At 56.5% G+C, this 22,519-nt stretch overlaps 1 protein-coding gene and 1 long non-coding RNA gene across 3 annotated transcripts in view; one reads left to right on the top strand and one right to left on the bottom strand.

The window, feature by feature from the left end:
- Positions 1-501: 501 nt before the first annotated feature.
- Positions 502-9,077, bottom strand: LOC144300122 (uncharacterized). Its single transcript, XR_013366745.1, has 2 exons — positions 8,831-9,077; positions 502-797 (listed from the first exon to the last, which is right to left on the bottom strand). It is a non-coding gene; the product is annotated as an uncharacterized LOC144300122 (long non-coding RNA).
- Positions 9,078-11,627: 2,550 nt separating this feature from the next.
- The window catches only part of SH3BP2 (SH3 domain binding protein 2), a 33,974-nt gene continuing 23,082 nt past the window's right edge, over positions 11,628-22,519 (top strand). The window contains exon 1 of one of the 2 annotated variants that reach the window (XM_077876114.1): positions 11,628-11,755. The gene's annotated coding sequence lies outside the window, so the exon portion shown is untranslated. Of the gene's footprint in view, positions 11,756-13,624; positions 13,709-22,519 lie in introns of those variants that run through there. The other variant, XM_077876115.1, reaches the window with a different exon arrangement.

Below are 22,519 nucleotides of genomic sequence, written 5' to 3'. Positions count from 1 at the left end.
AATGAGAAGCCCCAGTTGGGGCACCTAGAGGCTGGGCACCTCTGTTGTGCTCCAGGGATTGGTGGGTATGGGGCATGGCAGCTGAGAACCGGCAGGGCAGGAAGTCAGCACACCCCTGGAGGGACCCTTGACAAATACCTCCTCTCTCTGGTCCCAATGTTTTCATCTGTTCAATTGAGAGAAAGCATGCACAGTCTGCTCTTATTTATTAAACATATTTGTATCAAGCGCCCACAGTGTGACTAGCATGTGCCTCAGTCCCTGCTCCTAGAGAGTTCACCCTATTTGGATGAGGGTAATGTGCCTATAAGCTGAAAATGACCTCACTTGTGAAGGTGGTACCATTGGAGCCCCAGCCGGTCCCTTAGGATGTGGTTATGGTGGTTTCTGGGTCTTGGCTCCTCCATTCCCTATGGGAACATTTTCTTCCTCCTAGGAGCCACCTTTCATCCCCTTACTTCATCCCCTCCCCGCCAACACATACACAAGGGACCATCTGTATTTCATTCCAAGACAGAGCCTTCTTCCTGACAATTAGCAAGGGTATGGCTGATATTTGGTAACAGCTGATAACCAAGCTGTTACCTGTCAACACAGGTCTTGGGTAACAGCTAAAGTGTCATCTGTGGGCAGCCTGTGTGGCTCAGCCATTTAGCACCGCCGTCAGTCCAGGTAGTGATCCTGAAGACCGGGGATTGAGTCCCATGTCGGGCTTCCTGCATGGAGCTTGCTTCTCCCTCTGCCTGTGTCTCTGCCTCTCTCTCTCTCTGTATCTCATGAGTAAATAAATGAAATCTCTAAAAAAAAAAAAAAGTGTTGTCTGTGAGTTAAGATGTTCAACGTGAAAGTCTAATGCTGACTGGAGTTTGATGTTGTCTTTTGTTTTGGTTTTTGTTTTTGTTTTATGTATGAGGCTCCATGCCTGGCGCAGAGCCCAACATAGGGCTAGAACTCATGGCCTTGAGATCAAGACCTGAGCTGAGATCAAGAGTCAGATGCTCAACAGATGGAGCCCGCCAGGCATCCCTGGGGTTATTTTTAACATAGATTTTTGAAAACAGACTGCCAAGGAACCAAGGACAGATAAACCCAAAGAGTGAAAGTCTTAGGGTGGCAAAGTAGGTCCCCAGCAGCCAGCTGGGCTCCTCGGGTGTTTGCTGAAGCCCTGCAAAAGTTCCTTCTTGATGTAAAGTTCCTTCAGCTGGGATGAGCCCAGGGAAAATGCAGTCTTCCCCCAGGGCATGAGGAAGTTGGATTTCGGAGGGATGGACTAACTCTAGCCTTGGAATCCACAGGACAGAGGCAGGGCTCCCCATATCCCCCTGACCCCAGGGCCTCCATGTCCCTCTGAAAGGCTCAGGAATTCATGGTCCCAGGGACTTCTAGATGTGGATGAAGTGGAGCTAAAATAAGCAGGGCTGGCTGGGAAAAAAAAGAGAGAACCAGATCTGTCTGTAGTGCCCACCTATAGCTGGGCCTCTAGATCTCCTACACTAGGCCATACACTGCAGGTTTCTTTGCTGGAGTGGACTGGACACAGGGCCTCTGAATCAGGGGCCATCAGGCAGGAGGAGGTAGAGAGTATAGCACTCATATGCACAATGCTGAAACCCCAGACCTGCCCCACTCCACCCTTAGTGCCAAGGACACTGGAAACCAGGTCTTTCCCTTCCAGGCAGGGTGGCAGAGAGATTTTCTCCAGGGCATCCAATCAGCCAGGAGATACCAGGGGCCATTTCCTGCCAGGTGACCCTGTGGCAAAATAGACAATCAACAAGCCCCATTCCCAAGTCCACTGTCCAGCCTGAACAGCCAGCCAGGATGACCAGACATTTAAGGGATACCTGTGACATGGAAGATCAAGATAAAACAGAAGATGGCCCCTAGAAAGAAACAGGTACTGGGCTGGAAGATGACTTAGAAAAACCGTCGTTAAAGTCCTCAGGAAGAAACAATCATAGTCGTGAAACAAGAACAAGATTGAAAGGATCTACTGAGGGCAGCCCTGGTGGCGCAGCAGTTTAGCACCGCCTGCAGCCTAGGGTATGATCCAGGAGACCCTGGATCGAGTCCCATGTCGGGCTCTCTGCATGGAGCCTGCTTCTCCCTCTGCCTGTGTCTCTGCCTCTCTCTCTCTCTGTGTCTCTATGAATAAATAAATAATCTTAAGAAAGAAAAAGAAAGAAAGAAAGAAAGAAAGAAAGAAGAAAGAAAGAAAGGGTCTACTGAGCCCTCAAACCCAAGCATGGGAATGGATGCACATAGAAGGCTCACCAAAGGGGAATTTGAAGTATCAGAGACAAAGAGATCTTCCAAGCATCCAGACAAAAAATAGATACTGTTCAAACAACAGGGTTCAAAATGGCTTTGGACTTCTCAACAGCAAAACTTGGAGCTAGAAGACAATGGATAAAAGTTCTCAAAATTCTGAAATTAAATGCCTTCTCAGCTAGAATTCTGTAGTCAACCAAACTATTAAACAAGAGAGAGGAAAGAAGAAAGATATTTTCTATTAACCTTAAAAATAAAAGTTCTCTTACCAGCAGAAATGTGTTTTTTGGGGGGAGGGAGACAAGCAAACTATGGCACAACTGTAGGCAAGTCCAACAAACAAAGGAGGGGAGCATTAGTTTTTGGAGGAGGAGGATGTAGGGAAGGGCTATTTCCAACAAAAGTCCACCAAGTGGGCAGCCCGGGTGGCTCAGCGGTTTAGTGCCGCCTTTGGCCTAGTGCGTGATCCTGGACGCCCGGGATCGAGTCCCACGTCGGGCTCCCTGCATGGAGCCTGCTTCTCCCTCTGCCTGTGTCTCTGCCTCTCTCTCTCTTTCTCTCTCTCTGTGTCTCTCACAAAAAAAAAAAGTCCACCAAGTGCTGAGGGTTTCTCATTGGCTGAGTTGCTAGACAGTTGGTTTGTAGGAGATACAGTGTCCACTTTCCTGGCTGGGGTCTGTAATTGATGACTCTGGGCTGTCCAGGGTGCTTCTGTTAGAGCTCTGTAATGGACAATTCCTCCTACACTGGACACTGAGTGTTCTAGCTCCCCCGCCAACCTCCCCTTCTAGCATCCTGCGTCCACAGCAGTGAGCTCTTTTTGTTAATTTTCACATTTCAGAAAGATAAGGTCTCAAAAAGTTTCTGTCCCAGCACCCTTTCCCTGGAAGCTGCTGGAAGGTGTGCTCCAGCAGACACAGAAGGAAGTCAAAAAAGAGGGATCAGGGGATCCTCAGCAGAGAGGACGAATTCAGGGAATGTACTGGGGCAGGCAGATCTGGGGTGATGTTGATTCAGGCTGAGAAAGCAGAGTCTACTTAGAGTTGAGTGAATACCTGATATGCCAGGATATCTTGAGGGAGATTTGGATATTTGGCAGAATTTCGTGTTCAATTAGTTATGAAAGATTAAACAACGTAAAAAAAAAAGATGACATGAAGTTGAGAGAAACAAGAAGTAGAGCAAGAAAGGAAAGTTATTGGGACACATTATGTGGCTTAGATGTGGTTTATGTGCTAGCATGATGATGCCAGCCATGACTGTCGATCTGAACAAAATGATGGTGCAATGATATCAGAGTCAGGAAGTGGCAATAAAAGTGTGTTACTTGGGAATATGGAAGTGAAACTAAAAGAATGAGGTAAAAGTTGCCATGGAAAATGAGGGGTAGGGGACGGCTGTGTTCTGTAAGTAGCCCTTGTAAAATCTATGTAACTCTCTAAATCACATGCACATGTAACTCCAGTAACGAGTTGAAACTAAATTTAAAACATACATTCAAATGAGCTGCGTGCCCAATTTCATCTTGTTGGTAAACTGGCAGGATGTAAACGTGTGCCTCAAGACCAGCTCATTCGTGCAACCCTAGAAAGAGTGACTATAGATTCTCCTTATAATAAGTAAATACATGAAGGTGTAACAACAAAATGCTGCTTTTACCTGCTCTTATATATTGGGGTGCCAAGGAAGAGTTTGATGCCAGTAAGTAAAAAAATGCCTTCTCATGGTTCTCGTTTGTATTTATTCCTTGCTGGTGAGGTGGAATGTGTTTAAAGCTGTCTCAGTGGTAACACACAGTTCCCATTTTCAGCTAAAGGGAGAAACTTGTAAATAGCTCATAAAATTGCTTTTTATATTCATCCCTTGTTGATGCATGCATTTTGCACGTATTCCTCCCCAGCTTGTGGTTTTCCTTTCAATTTTATTTATGGCATTTCTGATGTTCAGCTTTTTGGGGTCACTCTGATGTTGCCGTATCTGCTGGTTCTTTCCTTTATCCCCCAAAGCTGGTCCTTCTGCCTTTCGTGTTGTGCCTGGAGAGCCTGCCTCATCCAGAGTGTATAAGCACCCCCATTCTCTTTTAATACATCTTTTTTTTTTTTTAAGATTTTATTTACTTATTCATGAGAGGCAGAGAGAGAGAGGCAAAGACATAGACAGAGGGAGAAGCAGGCTCCCTGCAGGGAGCCCGATGTGGGGACTCGATCCCAGGACCCCAGGATCACACCCTGAGTCAAAGGCATATGCTCAACCCCTGAGCCACCCAGGTGCCCCTCATATCTATCTATCTATCTTTCTTTCTTTCTTTCTTTCTTTCTTTCTTTCTTTCTTTCTTTCTTTCTTTCTTTCTTTCTTTCTCTTTCTTTCTTTCTTCTTTTTCTTTCTTTTTCTCTCTCACATGTTAAGCCTTTGATCTGGGTGGAACTTATTTTGGCTTAAGATGGAAGGTAGGATCTCTTTCTTTCTCTAATGGTTAGCCAGGCATTCTAACACTATCTGTGAATGAGTTGAGATAAACACCACCCTTAACTTTTTGCAATATGAAACAGAAAAAACCCCAGCAACCTTGTATCTCTGTGCGGTTCTGTGGGAGCAGGCACACAGGTTCTGCCGCCAGACTTCCTGAGAGCACCGGGTTTTGTATCTGATAATGGGGCTCGGTGCCATCTGCAGTGGCTGCAGGATGAGTTGGAATAAGGGATATGAGCAGGGGCTCCAGGAAGGCCTTGGTGCCCCCCTGACAGGGCCTGGTTCGGTTATGCCTCCAGTGACCCTACTCCTCACTCCCCTCCTGGCCCTCCTAGCATGCTAACCTGGCTTCCCTGTGAGATAGTAGCCTTGCGGTTCTTGGAGTCCCTGGATTCTCCCCTTTGCCCCACCACCCCTCTCACAGCCAGTTCCACCTGGACACTGCTCAGAAGACCACTGTGGATGGTCCATGTTCATCTTCTCCCAGTCCCACTACTGTGCAAGGCCAGCCGAAAGGCAGTTTGGGCAGGGGGCTCAGAAGCCGTGCACCCTGGGCCTGAGCCATTCTAAGCTGCTGTGATGGGCACTGGCTGGCGCTGAGCCTGGGACCCAGGGCGCTCTGCCTCAGCCTGGGGGTGGGGGATGGGAACACAGGTGGGCACCGTGACATCAGTTTGGCTGATTGGTCAGGGGGTGGTGTACCCAGGCCAGCATCTGGGAGCCTTAGAACTGCCCACCAATGTTGGGGGTGCCCCTGAGAGTGGGAGTTGAGGCCAGAGTCCACTCTTGAGAGTGGATGACTGGAAAGGTGAAAGGAGAGATCCTCCATCCTCACCTTGGGGCAGGGGGCTGTAGGCTCTCCCAGAACCTGCGAGGGGCCCAGCTGGGCAGGAAGCTCTGGGAGCCTGGCTGGGCAACTCTCCCCTTCATTCTTGCTGAGTCAGGGCCTGGAGGGCAGCCCTTGGAGCCTGCCCAGGCTCACCTTTATTCCTCCCACCTCTGGTGGAGGAGAAAGGCTTCACTATCCCACTTCATCCCATTGTCCACTGCTGGCAGAGGAGGACTGGATGTCCCCTCACCCTGGATGGGCTGATAGGTGGGGCCTGCCAGGGGTTCCAGGAGGCTTCCCGCCCTGAGGGCCACAGCTTCCCCTTCCCAAGCCCCATGGGCTTCCCCTGCCAGAGCCCAGGGCCTTCCAGGAGGTCACGTGGATGGCAGGGTGTAGGAGCTTCAGAGGAGGGGTTGAAGAGGTGGAGAGAGAAGGCTCCATGTGTACAGACACCCACCTCCTCCACACTACGAAGGCCGGAAGTGGGACGAGAATAGAATGGGCCACTTTCAAGTTCCAAATTGGGCTCCGGGGGCTGAGAGCAGGCGTGGTTGGATGCAAAAATAGAAACAAGAGTCTGTGCGTGGGCCCTACCTCCTCTACCGGTGGGGTTGGTGTCTTAAAATAGAATGTCTTAATGGGGCCAGCCTGACACTGTTATTCTCTGTGGAAAATTCACCCAAACAAACCCCTGGGAGGGCAAACAGCAGCCAATCTGGCCTTGGGGGACACTGTTGGTGGCTGCTGGCAGGGTGCAGCCCACTTGGGGAGGGCAGGTAGATGGGCAGGGAAGGCCCACAGCCCACAGCACTCCATTTTCCAGGAGAGCCCTCCAGGCTACCAGGGCCACTCGGTTCTGTCATCCCCAGAAAGGCTTCTCTGACTCTATCAACCTACACCCTGTCTCATATGGCCATGCCAGGGCCCGGGGGGCAGCAGAGCACCATCCAGGCACTCATCCTGGTGGCCCACCCAGAGGCCCACAGACAGTGCCACCTGCTGAGGGCAGCCTCTGAGCATGGCCCTGTTCTGGATGATTCTGGGGATACAGACCTGGCCAACAAGACCTCCCCCCAGGGTCCCTGCCTGGAGGGAGTGCGAGCCAGGAAGTCCAGCGAGCTCTATGCAATGGGGCAGGTGGGGGCTGAGATGTGGGTGGGTATCTGGACAGGAACTCTAGTGACTGGGACAGGGATACTGAGCTGGGTCCTCAGGACGGATGCAGGAGGGTGAGGAGGCAGTGGGGAAACCAGCTTGGGAGCTCTGGTTTGGAGTCTCAATGAGACTCCCCATCTCTTCCCAGCACACAGGCATCCTGTAAGCCTCTGCTGCCTATATTGCCATCCTCCAGCCCTGGTTCCCACTCTACTGCTGTCCCCCTGTTTCCAGCAAAGGAAAAGACATCCCCACCTCCACCCAGGGCAAAGCAGTGTGAGGGAGCACTGGAGGCCCTGCCGGAGGTTCAGAAATGGCCTGGAGCCAAAGGCAGACAGCTCCTGCCCAGCCTGTCCCCTTGTCAGGCACATACTGTGAATGACCCCTGGAAGAGCCCAGCAATCAGCACACCCTCCCAGCATCACTGCCTCTTCCTCACCTGCTGGGCCATGTGGCCAGGGGCCTGCCCAGGGTGGCTCCAAATGTTCTCACCTGGGGGATAGGGGAATGGGGTGGACACTGGTTCCCCATGTTCCCGCCTAGGAGCTAAATTGCCAGAGGGTACAGTGCTACAGCCATCAGCCTTGGCCTGGCCCAGGAGTAAGCCTGCCAGGGTGTCCTGAACTGAACCCCCTTCCCACAGCCAGCCTGGTGAGGCGGTACCTGGCATGACAATAGGGCCGCTCCTGGGGCTGGGCTGGGAGAGGAGGCTGATGCTTCCAGGGTCCTCTGGATATGGGCACCCAGGTGAGCAGCTGCGTAAACCTGCCCTTTCCTGCTGTCCCTTGAGGCCTTCGTCTGCTCATCCATCAACCACTTATTGAGCATCTACTCTGTAACAGAGGGCACTGAAGCCCTGGGGAAGGAGGATGCCTGGTCCCAGCCTTGTAAGATGATACTCCAGGTGAGGTCCAACCAGAATCAATAAAAATACATAGGGGTTTAGGGGAAGGGGAAGAAAAAAATATATATATATATACACACATAAGGGTTCAGAGAAGGATGGGCAGGGAGAGAGCATAATGGTGGGCAGCTTTAAAAAGAGAAATGAGAAATGAGGAGAGAACTATCTAAGAATGTGGAGCTAAAACAGAGACTGAGGGAAGTGAGGAGGTGAGCCATACAGAAATCTGGGGTCAGAATCATCTAAGAAGGAACAGCAAGTGCAAAGGCCCTGGGGTGGGAATGTGCCTGGTGTGTGGGAGGCCCAACCTTCTTTACTGGGCTCTTTCCCCAGCAGCCAGAAGGCGAGTGTGGCTCCTGGAGGTGGGCACTTGCAGGGAGAGGTGCTCGGAGAGAACAGAAGGGTTGTACAGGTCCATGCCCACAGTGAGAAGTCAGGCATTTGCCCTGGGAAGCTCCAGAGTAGAGAGGGATCATGATCTAACTGGCATTGTGACTGAATCCCTCTGACATCGGATATTGCAAAGCAAGGACAGGAACAGGAGACCAGATGAGTGAGGATGGTATGGTAGGGTCTGAGAGGGGGCAGGATTCTAGGCAGACAGGGTAAGCACAGGCTGGAGATGGGGAGGGCAGAGGACATGAAGGGCTTGCTTTCGGATGTGTTAAACCTGAGATGCTTGGCGATATCCAGGCAGAGATGGTGAGTGGGCCTTGGATCATGAGCCTGGCAAGTCTGTGCCAAGCCTGGTGGTCAGCACAGAGGCTGGCACTGGTGACATGACTTTAGGAAGGGTCAGGATTCATGCAGCTCCAAGGCTTTGGGAAGGGGGATGACCCCTGGGCTGGTGGCAGATCTTGCCCCCTCCCACTCCATCTTAATCTTATCAAAGTCCTGCCCCGCACCCCACCCCTAGACTGCAGCTGCTCTAGATGTGCTGGGCCCTGGCACAGCCCACCAAGTAAGCAGCCATGGCTACCCTCTTGATGGCTGTGGCAGAGGGACTAGCCCTGTTCTTTGGCCCTCCCCCGCTGAGTGCAGTTCAGGAGTCACTTGTGGGCCTTTCATATGGTTGTGCTCTGCGGTGGCCTGCCCCATCCTCCCCCTGGCCACCCAGAGCTCATTGCCTCATTCTGCTCACCTGCAGAGCCGGGCCAGCCTGCCTGAACACTTTCCCCAGCAGTCGAGAGCCTCCTTCTTACCTGTGACTGTCCTGCTGGCTCCTGTGGAAACCCCCTGAGGGCCCAGCTCCTCTGACCTCTGCCTCCTGTACTCCCTGGCTTGACAGGCTGCTTTGAGCAGCGCTGAGGTCCAGCCAGGATGCCCTCTCTCCCCAAGGCTTGGCTTACGCTGTCGAGGAAGGACAGCAGCAAGGTGAGTTTTCGATTCTTTCCAAGGTGGAGGCTGCCTGCTGTTCCCCATTTGGCTGATATGCCCTGCACACACAGAGGCGGATGTGCATTTGCAGGTGATATATCTCTGGAGCACTTGGTCTGTCCCAACTGTTTGCCGTGACCCTGATGATGAGGCCTCTCTGCCATGAGGCCTCTCTGCCATTAGTCACCTGGGAACGTGGCATTTGAAACTGGCCCCTGCTGTCATGCTCTGGCTGGAGGCACAGATGTCTGGCTTTCTTCCACCCTGTTCCCGGTCCATCCCCCTCCCCAGCCACCCACTCCAGGAAGAGGTCACTCATGGTTGACAAGATGTTGTCTGCTCACATGTGTATGTATCTGCTCCTTCCCATGAGCTGCAAGAGTGGGGCTTTTCCTATATCACCTTGGGGTCTCCAGGGTGCAGCAGAGGGCTGGCACTTGGTCTGCTGAACCATCAGAAAACACACATGTTCAGTTGTGAGATGGTAAGCACTTTTATCAGGAGCTCCAGCCCAGCCCAGCCAGCCCTGGGCCTCCTCCACCTGGAGCCCTGTTCCAAGAGTGACTACGTGGGATGCTAATGGTGGCTGACCCAGTCACTTCCACAGCACTTCTGTGGGCTTGGAGGGGCAGAATTTCAGAATCTCTGGGGTCTGTGTGCAACCCGGAGAGCCAGACTCAGCTGTGGGTGGGTGGAGTCACAGATGGGGGGCCAGGGTGAGAGAGGGTGGTACTGGGCCAGCAGAGAGAGTAACTATCAGCGGTGAGGGCTGAAGGGCTGGGGTACTAGGCTCCTTGCTTGCTTCTATCCTCCACCAAACTTTTGCCAACTCTCTAGCAGATGGCCCCCACCCTCATTTCACAGATAGAGAAACTGAAGCCCTGTTGGCTAAAGGCTTTCCCATAGACTTACTTGCCTCTGGCCACCCCTTCCCTAACATTGCCCCCTCCTCTCCAGTGGTTCTGTCTTTATGCTGGTCTCCTCCTGGTGGACACGGGCCTCTCCCCTATGCATGGGTTCAGGGCCTGGCACTTGGTTTTCTGGCCTCTCCCACTCCCCTCACACTCCCGTGTAACTTTTCTGACCCCAAATGTGTCTTGCCGGGTCATGAGCTGTTGCAGCCAGGTCTCCCCTTTCTGGGGCCTGGGACCCATTGCCAGGCAGCTCTGGGACAGGAGGACAGTGATGTGCCTAAGCTCTGTCCAGCTACAACCTGGCACCTACCTTGCCTGGCTACCTCTCCTTAGGACCCTCAGGGACCTCAGCCTCAGCATGACCTAAACCCAGCCTCTGGATGCTCCCATCCCTGCCTCCTTCAGAGCAGCCAGTCCAGCCATTTCCCCTGTTGGACTCTGGCTGTCATGCCCAGTGCAACAGAGAGGCAGATCTTGAACTCCCACTGGGGTGACGCTCACCCTCTACTGCCCTTCAGGCCTCCAGCCAGGTCCCATCCTTCTTCTGCTCACAGCTTCCCAGGCTCCGGGACCAGGATCCAACCCCCACTCCTCATGGGGATGAGCCTTGCCTCCTGCTCCTCATGCCCTAAGCAATGGACGCCTTCCCCAGAAGGCTCCACTCACCTACTAGCTTGCAGGCCTTGCTTCCTCTCCCTAGAACACTTTACTCTCTTCACTGCTCACTTTGCCTACCTTAAGGGGTGGGGAGCTACTTCCTCTCTGGAAGGCCCTTCCCCTAGGAGACTTGCTAAACCCCCTTCCTCCACTAAGCCTCCGCCCCATAAACAAGGTCTAAAACTGTACTGCAGGAGGGGCAGCCCCAGTGGCTCAGCGGTTTAGCGCCGCCTTCAGCCCAGGGTGTGATCCTGGGGACCAGGGAACCGAGTCCCAAGTCCCGCTCCCTTCGTGGAGCCTGCTTCTCTCTCTGCCTCTCTGTGTGTGTCTCTCATGAATATATAAATAAAATCTTAAAAAAAAATAAAACTGTACTGCAGTACCCCCTCCCTTCCTCAAGTGCGCGGAGGGGCCTTGTCGGTTGGGAGCTTCCCAGGAGGCAAAGTGAAAAGTATCCTGTTTCCTGGGCCTCCTGGCGTTGGAGCCAGACCCGGGGTCCAAGAGAGCGCATGTCTCGGTTTGGAAGCACCTGAAAGTGCAAGGGAGGCTCCTTCCCCACAAGGGCGAGGTTCCAGTGGTTCACTTCCCAGCAAGTACCTCCTCTGTCAGGAAGGGTTCATTCCGTGCCCCTGCCCACACCTCCTAGTCAGAATCAGACTCCAGAGGCAGGGGTGGGGTCAGGGACACAGAGCCTCCTTCTGCAGGATCAAAATGGGGGGATGGGGGTGGGCAACGCCACTTCCAGGAGGACCACCGGGTGTCCCGGGCACGGTCTCGCACAGGGAACAGAAACACGGCTCATTCGTTCAGTAGCCTGAATTTACTGAGCACCTACTGTGCGCTGTTCACGCCGCCAGCGGCCGCCGGCCTTCTCCTCCCTGGGAGCGGGGGCGGGGAGAGAACGCGGCTCCTCGCGCGGCCGCGCGGGGACTGGGAGCAGCGGGGCCGGCAGATGGGGGCGGGGCCCGGAGCCCGGGAGGCGGGACCAGGCCGATGGGGGCGGGGCCTAGTTGGGGCGGGCCCGGAGGGGGCGTGGCCAGGCCGACGGGGCGGACCGGGGCGGACCCGGGTGGGCCCCAGCTGCCTGGCTGCGGGCCGGGCGGGCAGGAGAGCCTGGCGGCGGAGCCGGGAGCCGCCGCCGGGACGGAGGGCCCGCGGGCCGGGAGCAGAGCCTCGCGGGTAAGGCACTGGCGGGGCGCGATCGCGTCCCCCGGACTGGCCGGGGTCCCCGGGGCCAAGGCCCTCGGCTCCGCTGCCCGGGGAAGCGTGCGGGGTCGGGCGCGCGCTCGGTGTGCCCCGGAGGCCTAGGGGTGGAGAGCGGCGGCGTGGCGTCTGTCCCGCGTCTCTCATGTCCTTCTGCTCCCCGCCCCTTCCCCGCTTCTCCAGGCCCCTGGGGCTCATGGGCTGCACGGCACCCCCCACGTCCCCCCCCCCCCGCCCCCACCCCCACCACATGCAATCCCCTGGACCGGGACTCTGAAGGCTGGGGTGGGGGGGGATTTCCCCCTACCCGTCCTGGAAATCCAAACTTCCCTTGCCTCAGCCCACTCAACAAAGGTAGGAGGAAAGCTGCCTCTGGGAGCTGATTCACACTGAAGTGTGAGTGACGGATAGCCCCGTGGCCCTGGGGAGTCTGCAAGTGGAACTTGGAACAGTGACAGAGAGGATGGCAGAGGGGATGGGAGAGCTCAGGGTTGGGGATGGACCCTGGCATGAGGGCTGGGTCCCTCCCAGCAACCCAGCTGTTTCCTGCTGCTCTGGGCCTTGGCTTCCCTGAGAAATGGTGCTGACCTAGTCTGCTTCCTCTGGGTGTTGGGGACTTAGCCCTGCTGCAGTGGTCAGTTGGAGCCCACTCCCTCTGCCACCTTCTGTGACCATGAGTGCCTCACAGCCTCTCTCTGTGCCTTCATTTTTTCATCTGCCAATGCTGGTGATGTCTGTGCCTGCGGCCTGGATGGCCATAGGATGTAAAACACCCCTCAGAAGCGGCCCCGGCCTGAGATGAGGGCACTCTGTGGGACTGCTAGGGTGCCCTTGTGCATGGCACACATGTGATCTTGCTTCTGCGGCATCTAGCCAGTCCCCAAAACAAAGTAGGCTCAGGAGATGTTACTTGCAACGGTGGTGATGATGAAAGTTGTCAAATTTTTTCTCAGTGGTCGGAGGGCTGAGGAAACATGGCAAATCCTGGAGTGGACGCAGAATTCTAGGGTCATATGCAGCTCAGCACAGACTCAGTGTGGCCTCAGTTCAGACCCTTGTCCTCTCTGGGCCAGGCTTTTCAGAAGCAGAGGAGGGAGCTGGGCTCCATCACCTCCTGAAATCACTAGCTCCCTCCCTCCCCCCACTCCTGTAACTTGACTCTGTCCCATATTGGAGCAGACCCTGGGCAGAGGGAGCAGGCAGGGGGGCAGACAGATAGATGGTCCAGGGCAGCCCCTGTCAACTGTCTGGGAAGAGGGGTGCTGCCAGGTCCTGGCCCTTTCAGGGAGTTCCTCAGGCCTGCAGAGTCAGGAAAGAACCCACCAAGGAGGCTGGCCTGGGAGAGATAGGAGGTGGGTAGGTGGGATGCAAACCTGTTTTGGCCTTTCCTTCCTGTTCACGTGGACAGGGGAAGTAAGGTGCTGAGGTAGCCCCTGCCATCCCTCCCCCCGATGTGGATGCAGGCACATCTGCAGCCCTGAGAACAAGAGATCTGAGGGAATACGGACCAAGTGCCCCAGCTAGGTCACAGAGGGGTGGGGTCCTGGGTTTGAACTTGGTCACCCCCATGTATCAGCTATATGATTTTGGCCAGAAGGTCTCTCGCTAATGAGCCTTGGTTTTTTTGTCTGGAGCGTGGGGGTTGAGTGTCTACCTCATCCGCAGACAAGGGGCCAGTGGTGGCAAGTGGTTGGTGTTCAGTGACTGAGCCACTGGGGGTGCTTTCACTGGTCCTCTAGACTGGACAGCAAGGGTGAGGTCACACAAGGAGAGGCCTAGGGCAAAGGGCAGGCTCCAAGTCCCCGCCCACTTGGGTCTGGAGGCAAAGGCCTGCATCTATCAGGAGTGGCCAGGATTGGGAGCCACTTGGATCCTCCTGACTTCTGTTCTTAGAGCTCTGTGGTGAGACACTGAGGCTTGATGACCTAAGTAAGTCCCAGGCACGGGCGTATGTGGTCCTTAAATAACCCCAGGGAGCAGGACCAGCCCCGGGCAGCCTGGCTGGGCAAGGTGGGTTGCTGGTGGCCTGTGGATGCAGGGTTTGCAGAGAGGAGGAGGGCTGCTCTCTGAGCCCTGGTGACAGCCATGGAGCGAGGGACTGACTGAGCCAAAGCCTTGGCAGTGGGGAGAGTGGCAGACCCGTTTGACCACAATGGCCTGGTGTGCGCTGGGTAAGGTGAGGACGTGGACCAGGCGATGGTGGCGATGTAATAAGGGGCAGGGGGCCTGGGAGGCAGCGGGAGGGGCTCTCAGAATGCTGTGAAGTCCTCCCCCCGAGGTCAGCAGCCTATCTCCAAAAGGCCTCCGGATCTCTCCAGTGGCCCTGACATTCATGGGCTGGGGAGCCATATGTGGGCCACGTACATCCCAAAGGTAGTGGGGAAAACATTCTGGGCTCTGTGTAGCCTCAGGTGGGCAGGCCCAGTGGCGCTGCCTGACCCCCTCCTCACCACCCCCAAGGGCCTGTGCATGAGAGGGTGGACAGGATGATACCAGGAGACTTGAGCCTCCTTAGTGAGACATCCTTCCTGGTCCTCAGGTGATAGAAGCCCCTGGCTCTGGGTCACACTGATGGATTTGGCCTTGGAGGCCAGGCTCCGAGCTGCTCCTGAACACTAGGAACAATACAAGTGAAATGCCAGCCCTGGCTGGGCTCTCATTAGGGTGGACCTTACTCTGCTCAAGGCGATAAAGGTCCCCCTTCACCTCCTTCGGTCTGCCCAGGCACCAGAGATTCTGAGGTTCCAGCCCCAAGGCCATCTGAATGGTCACCCCCAGCTCACCCCTGTCCCAGATTATAGACCATGATGGAACCTGCTGGCAGGACTGGTGTTTCCTTCACTCCTGGCCCAAGGTCCAGCAGTGACTGACCCTTGGCCCCTGTGGGCTGGCCATCTCAGGTTTTTTATTTGTCTTTTTTTCCATGTCGGGTTCTAGCACTCTTTGCCAGCTGGTCTCCTAGCATGGTGTGAGCTTGCTCGGTCACTGGAGTCAGTGTCCTGGGGAGGTCAAGGGGGTCTGAGGAGTTGAAAAGCACCCCTGTGATATCCACACCCTATCCCCTGTGGCCCTACTCTGGTTCCGAGAAGTGCCCTCCATTTCCTTGTGAATCAGATGTTTATTGCGCGCTTGCTGAGCCCAGGGAGGGGATGGCCTCCTGCCAAGCATGCCTGTTCCAGGCCACTGGGTGGGGTGTGGGTGCCTGCCTGCTGGAGCCTGCAGAGGGAGTGAGTACCCCCCCCCCCCCCCCGGGGTCAGCCACACTGATGCGTGACAGCCCCAGAGGTGGTGTGTGTGCTGTGATGGTGTGGGTTCTCCTGTGGGCCCACAGGCTTCCTGGGGGCTTCTCGGGCTGGCACAGAGCCTCTGTCAGGAGGCAGAGGGCAGCCTCCCTACCAGCACAGAGCAGCCTGCGTCCTCGACACTCTAGTTCCCTCCTTGTGAAATAGGGTAAAACCAGTTCTAACTCCTGTATCCTTGGGGAATGTAAATGAGATGCTGCCACTGAGCCCTCCCTGTAGGCATCCTAAGGCCCTTGAGGAGCCCCAGCAAAGCAGCACCCCAGGCCCAGGCAAGGCCTCCCGGCCCTTGGCCCCTCACAGACCGCTCCATTTTGAGGATGTGCTCCAGCCTCTCCTGAGGTGATGTTGCAATCCAGCAACCCTGTTCTGTCATCTTCCAGAGACACGTGGCCTCCTATCCTGAGCTGCCTGAGGCCCCACCTACTGCCCTGAGCTGCAGTAAGAGCTGGTCATTCTCTAGCCCTCACTGCTGGCTGCCCCCAGCGAAGTGGCAGAAGGTCAGAGGTCAGCCTTGGGGCCCAGGAGGCCAGGATGGGGCTGTGGCATGCTCCCACGGTCAACATGAGGCTCTGGCTGGGGGCCTGGGCAGCTTGCCACTCTCTCTGCTCTAGCTCTTGCCTCTGAAGCAGAGGTGGAATCCTTTAGAAAGCTATTACCCCCACCCTCTGCTGCTCCGTATGTGCTGGGTGCTCTGTGCACCAGTCCCAGGTTAGCACAGGCCCCAGGAGTAGGCAGGCCTACAGGCTGGAGGGCAAGACTTGCAGATGCCACAGGTAGCCGCTCAGCCCTTGGCCCACCCTGCCAGCCTCCCTCAGAAGCAGTGTAATGAGGGCTCCTGGGGGGCTCAGTGGGTGAGCGTCTGCCTTTAGCTCAGGTCGTGATCTCAGTGTCCTGGGATCGAGCCCCCAGTTGAGTTCCCTGCTAAGCAGGGAACTTGCTCTCCCTCTCCCTCTGTCCCTCCCCTTGCTCATCATGCTCCCCCTTCATCTCAAATAAATAAATAAAATCTCTTTTTTTTAAGCCATTTAATGAAAAGCCTAAGTATCTGTCCTGCTTGGTGCTTGGGGGACCCTTGCTTGCCACCCCCCCATCTGGGTGCCTCCTCTGGGCCCCCCACTCCACTCCTTGGTCATCATGTTCACCTCCCTGCCTTCCCCTGCCCAGCTGAGAACTCTCAAAGGACAGGGCCATATCTGAGTGATACTGCCCACCTAGACCTGGCACAGAGGTGGGGAGGGTGCATGTAGGCTCTCCTAGTGGGAAGTCCCCTGAGGAGCATCACAGAAACTCCTGAAGGCCTGAAGGGCCAGCAGATGGGCAGGTCTCTGCGGGCGGGGCCGGGCCTTCTTTAAGGTTGGCTTGTTGCTACCTGCCTACATTTAACTGTCTGCTCAGCGTCTGACACAAATGTGCTCTGTCATCTTTGAAGGCCTCTGCCACCCAGCTTGGCGGAGTTGCCAATCAGATAATCAGGGGTGGTTGTGCCACAACCTTGCTGAAAGCTTTCCATTGTAGCCCCACAGCCCAGCCGGCCACCCGGGCCCAGCCATGGGCTGCAGAGGCCCTCAGTGGTCCCAGCATGGCACAGATGGGACACTGAGCTGGGGTATCCTTGGGTCCCCACCGTAACTGGAAGTGGTTCCTTTCTCTGTGGCTATTCCTTCCTAGAGACATATGTTAGGGCCAAGGCTGAGGTCAGCCTGGGCTCCCCTGAACTACAGGCCACTCTGGGAACCTGGTCTTTGAGTCCCAGGAAGCCAGTCCCCTAGGGGGGCCACCAGAGTTGGATGTGCAATCAGCAGGACAACTATGAGGAAGGACCTAGAGGCCCCAACTGGACAGGTGTGAGGAGGACTGCCTAGTGTCAGAGCGAGAGGGAGGTATGCCAGAAACTCAGCGCCCACCTTGTTTCCTGAACAACGTCAGGAACAACATCTCTCCCTGATGCAGCCGCTTCCGCTCCTCCTATTTGGGGCCAGAAAGGGATGAGCAGTTTGTGCCAACTCCCTGGGTCCCCTCACGGCAGGGCAGATGTAGCACGGGGATCCAGGCCCTGACAGGCAGGTCAGTGGTCAGCTGGGCAGGCAGAAGGTGGAGTGGCTGTGTCTCCTACCACTCAGCCCAAGATGGGAGGTGACTTCCCACTGCTAGTCACTGTCAGGCCTTAAACCTCTGAGAATGCAAGGTGGTCATCTGGGGCTGAGCAGGGTGCTTGGTAGTGACCTGGCCTCAGAGCCCCAGTGGTTGGTGTCAGGCCACCAAGGCCTCCCTGCTGACCCCCCAGCTCTTGTCGGGGCTGACGGTGCTTGGCGCTAGAGGCACAGGCTGCAGCCGCCCTGCACAGCTGCCCTGCTCCCGACCACATGCCAGGGCCTTGTCTGTGTTGTATCCCCAGCTGGTCACCGTTCCCCCACACGGTCCTCCTCCCCTCTGCCTCCTGTCTTCTCTCACATCCGCTCAGGAGCAATATGCTCCTCTGAGGGACCTTATCATGATGCTGTGCACCTGCTACAGGCCAGGGCCAGGATCCCCGGTGCCAGCTCCCTGTCACAGCGAGCTATGTGGGGGTGGGCCATGGGGGCAGGAGACGTGATAACCTCCTCCCAGACCAGTTTGGTTCCAGACCATGGGCTGCAGCTCCCAGGGGAGGGCACTACCTGGCTTTTCTGTCAGGGATCTGTCTCTGGTCTGGTGGTGGGGTACAGTGAGAATCCCCGGGGTCGGGGAACAGTGAGCAGTTCTTGGGGTCCACTATGGAGCAAAGAATGGAGCCTGTCTCCAAGGCCCCCACCCTTTCTGGGATCCTGGGTGCCTGGCCTCCAAAGCTTTGCCACCTGGGGTCGGAGCTCTCTGAAACCAGTCTTCCCATTGTCCTGAGACTGTGACTAGAGGGTGAAATGCTGTGGTCGGTGGTAGCCGAGCCCACTGTGGGGCAGGAAGTTGCTGGGGAAGGAAGAGGGTTGAGAAAGAGAACCTCCCCTCCTGAGGGGATCTGGGAGGCCTTGCACCAAGCCCCAGTCTCCTGATAGCCAGGCACCACAGGGGCAGCGGTTCTGGGGCTGGGTCTTGGGAAGTGGGGGGAAACCGCCTCACTCCAAGCCCAGGCCACTGGGCTCCATGCCGAGTCATGCACCCCTTAAAGACCTGCATGGAGCCCTCCGGGGTGGCTGGCCCTGTGGTCCTGGCCCTGCTGGTGGGCAGTACCCAAGAGTGGCATGGGAGGTGCCTTGGGAATTATCCATGGTGGGGCCTTCTTGAGGTGGAGGCAAGGAAAAGGACGAAAGGTGGGCTGGTGTGGAGGCTATAAAGGAATGGCCTGGAGGAGGCAGAGGGCCTGCAGAGGTCAGGCCCCAGGGCATGGGAGGGTCTTGAGCAGGGGTTGGCCTGGAGAGGCTCCCGCAGGCCCTCTCCCCCTGCACAATGGCTGTGGGGAAGCATGGGTTGATGTAGGGGGGTGAGGTCAGGCCTGCAGGAGGCTAGCAGGTGGCTGGGGACGGGGTCCACTGACCAGGACGGAGTTGGTGACTCTGCTGAGGCAGACTTGGTGGTACTGACTGTGCACACCCCCCATCCCAATCTTCTTTGCCAGTTTTTCCGGCCCACAGAGCTGTGACCCCCTGGCTGTGTCCCTGGAGAAGGGGAGGGTCTCCTAGAGCACCCACCGAGATGGACCCCCCCACTTGGTGCAGTCTGCCCCAGCCTTGTGGCAGGTTCTGGGCCAGGGGGAGGCCTTAGGGGCTGGCACCCAAGAGCTTGCTTCTTGGCTCTGCTGACCACCAGAAGCCTCCACACCTCTGGGAGCCTCAGACTGAATGCTAGATGAGAGTGCTGTTCATGCTGCCCCAAGGGGCAGATGTCAGGGCAAGGCAGACACTTGGCCCCAGGGACCTGATGAAGATTTCCAAGGCTCTATGCAGGGGCTAGGGTGTAGGGAAGTGGGCAGCAGGGAGAGCTCTGGCCATGGGCTCATACTAGTAGCGGCTGTGGTGTTTGGGGGTCTGGTTGGAGCTTCTCACTCCTCAGGAAGGGCCTGGCCTGGGATCCCTAGGCAGCCACCAGGGATCACCCTAGGTAAGCTCCCACCAGAGGCCCTCGTTTCCAGCCCAGCTGGTTCTGAGAATGTCCAGACTGCCTGGGGACCCCTAAGGAACCACTACCCAGCCTGACTGTGGGGCCTCAGAGAGTGTCTTGGATGATCTGAGCTGGGTCCCAAGGCCAGGCAGGAGTTCATCAAGTGGAGACAATATGAGGAGGTCAGGACAGCGGTGTAGGAGGTGTGCAGTGTGCTGGAGCACCAGCTGGCTGAGGATCTTGGACTTCAGCCTGAGTGCAGTCGCCTTTGGGAACCCCCTCTGCTGCGGCTGGGACAGTGGCCCAGACCCCGGATGGCATGGGGGTGTGGGGAGTGGGAGGCTGGGCCTGGGGTGCAGTCTCACAGGACAGCTAGCCTGGGGAAGGGGACGGTGTGGAGGACAGCAGGATGGCTGGATGGAGGACCCCCCTCTCACCTCGCCTACACTGGGAGGGGCAGGGGAGACTGGCCAACCTGGGCCCCTGCCAGGCTTTTTTCCTCACTGGGCCTCTGAACAATGGGGCAGTGTGAGGACGCCTGGGAACAGCCTGGTCTCCCTGTGGGCCTGTGATGAGGGGCACAGGCAGGAGCCAGCAGCTGTGAGTCATCTTGTCCAGCGCCCAGGCCCGGGGTTCCCAAGGCAGAGGAGGAACACGCTGCTCTCGGTTCCTCTCCCGGGGTGTGGGGGGGCTGGCCTGGTCCTCCTTCCCCCTTCGGCCCCTCTCTCTGGCCTCTTCCTCTGGCCTCTTTCCAGCTCCCTGCCTTCTGGGCCTGTCTCTGGCTCCTTGTCTCTGTCCAGCCAGAGACCCGGGCCAGGCCAAGAACTGGCTGTAGCTTGCTCTCCCCACCCCGGCCCTACCCACTGTGGCCCAGGCAGGGGGGTTGGCCTGTTCACTAGGGTGCCCCCCTCTCCTGGCCAGGGGGTGACCCCAGGGGATAGCCAGGAAGTGGGTAAGACCCGGCCCAAGTGTGAGAACTGAGGCCAAGCTGAACTTTACTGAGTAAAATGTTACCAAAAGCAAAAGACAATGCAATAAAATAAAAACCTCAAGGAGTCAAAGCTGATCAATAGCATCGGAGACAAACATGGTTTGAGAACAGCTTAAGAACAGTAGTGTCAGGGATGAAAGGATAAGAGCACATGGATTAAAACAGAAGAGAGACCTCACTCTACAAGGTTGAAACAAGCAGGGAAAGGGCTCTGCTGTGTGGACTCCCAGTGCTGGGTTCTGGCAGGGGCTGGGGGAGCGGGAGGCCAGAGCTCCGCTGGACAGTGGTGACCTGGTCTTTTGGTGACTGAGTGCTCCAGGGACCCGCAAGGGTCAGTCCCCTGGCCAGAGGATCCAGATTGGAGACCACACCTCCTGCCCTTGGGCCTTGGTGCTTTTAGGGACCCTGTCCTGGAGAAAGGTAAAGTGCTGAAGAGGGCCGTGGCTTCCTGCCATCCGAGGGAGGCCGCCGTGGCAGGAAGGATACCAACGAGATGGGCAGTGGGGCAGAGGGCAGAGCAGCCACGACTGCGGGGCTTGTGGCTGCGTCCCTGATGGCTCAGTCTGAGATGACTTGGAAAGTGGCTGCCAGTGTGGAGGGCTCATACAGCTGCCTTGACCTGGCCTGGGCACACGTGACTGTCCGTACAGTGCACCCCTCATGGCTCACCTCTGGAGCAGTGGGCTGGGTCTCTCTGGCTGCTTCCTCTACTCCCATCCCACCCTAGAGGAAGCTTCACAGCCTTCATATTCCCACTGTGTTCCCTTCTTGTCACCTTTCCCTGGTGCTGATATCTGGGCTGAGCCAGGACCCTCGATGCTCAGAGACCCTGAGACCAACTGCTGGGCCAAGGGTCTGTTTCAAATTCCTGGAGCTGTCTTCTTTAGTCTTCAAGGTGCCATTAGCAACAAGCTCATTTGGGAAATGAAGAAGTGAGGCTGAAGGTGTGAAGTGACTTGTACCATGTGCCCAGAAGCCAGGACAGGACCCTAGGCCTAAATGGGACCCTGGCCTGGGAGCTCAGCCTAGGAGCAGGTCTGAGATCTCATCCACATTCAGCTGGGCAGGTGGCCCTGACAAACAGTTCTGGAATAAGCCTGCTTTTGTCCCTCTTGTCTGAAGATGCATGCCTCCTCCTACCCCAACCCCAGGCCCTTTGCACTAGCTGCTTCCTAAGACACCCTCCATGTGATTTCCTTGCTTGGCTACTTCATGTGGAAGATTGCTCCCAGGACCTGGCTGATGTGTCACCATGTCTGAGTGGAATAGTTGTCACAAGGATGTGAGTCAGAGGTGGCTGCCTCCCCAGCAGATTGGGAGCCCCAGATGAAGGGTGAGGCCAGCTTGGATCCCAGGGTGAAGGATGCACTGTTTTCTGGCAGGTGGCAGTGCCCTGACTGCCTCCCTCTGTGCCAGTACCAAGACAACTTGGGGATTAGGGTAATGCCACGTGCAGGAGAGACCAGGCCCCCATGACTGCTGCCCAGCCCAGCCCAGTGGTAGACAACAAAGACCATCCTCTGGCCCCTCCTTCTCAGTTTTCTTCGCTATCCAGTGGGGCTTGGCCATGGCTCTGTAGGGCACCCACCTTTCTGATGGAGATATTATTCCTGGAATATCTAGCTGCCTGATCCTTGGCTTCATTTGAACCTCTGCTGAAGTGTGGACCTGCCTGTCCACAGAGCCCTAGCATGGAGCACCTGGCCTTAGCACTGCTTGCACTGCTGAGCCCTCCAGCTCTTGGGACAGCCCGTGTTAGGATGGAGACTGAGGCCTTGGGTTTTGCTTCTTGCCAGACCTCGTTCTGAGGTAAGCACCAGCTCCCCTCCCCCTGTGGGAACTGGCAGCAGTGAGCAGGGCTCAGAGTGGGAGCTTGTAGCCGAATGTCTCCTGACTGGGCTCCCCCTGGGCCTTGGATGTGAGTAAGACAGAAGCAGACTCTGAGCCCCATCAGGACAGGCTGGCATACACCTGCACCCTGCAATCTTTCTGCCCGGTGCCCGATGCCTCCTCACAGCTCCAGCTCTCTTCTGGTTGCCCTCTGGGCCGATACGGGTTCTGCCCAGGTGGGAACCACTGTCCTTCCTGAGAGGAGGCTTGAGGGCTCCTCCGTCTCTTCCTCATGCCCCTCTTAGAGCTAGCCTTGGCAGGCAATGCCAGGCTGGGTAGTGTGGGCGAGGTGGCTCTGGGCCCCCGGGGCAGTGCTGGCCGGGTGGCCACGCCAAAGCCCACTTATCCTGTACTTCCACCCTGGGATACAGGGGAGTGTGTATCCTTGAGCAGTGGGGGACCAAGTAGGCCATGGGGCTGACACACTGGCGCAGGGTGAACATTCTAGTCCCCGCCCCAGCCCACTAGTTTGGCTTTCCGTAAGAA

Source organism: Canis aureus, chromosome 2 (genome assembly GCF_053574225.1).
Source record: "Canis aureus isolate CA01 chromosome 2, VMU_Caureus_v.1.0, whole genome shotgun sequence".
NCBI lineage: Eukaryota > Metazoa > Chordata > Mammalia > Carnivora > Canidae > Canis > Canis aureus.
This window is presented reverse-complemented; position numbering and strand designations above follow the sequence as displayed.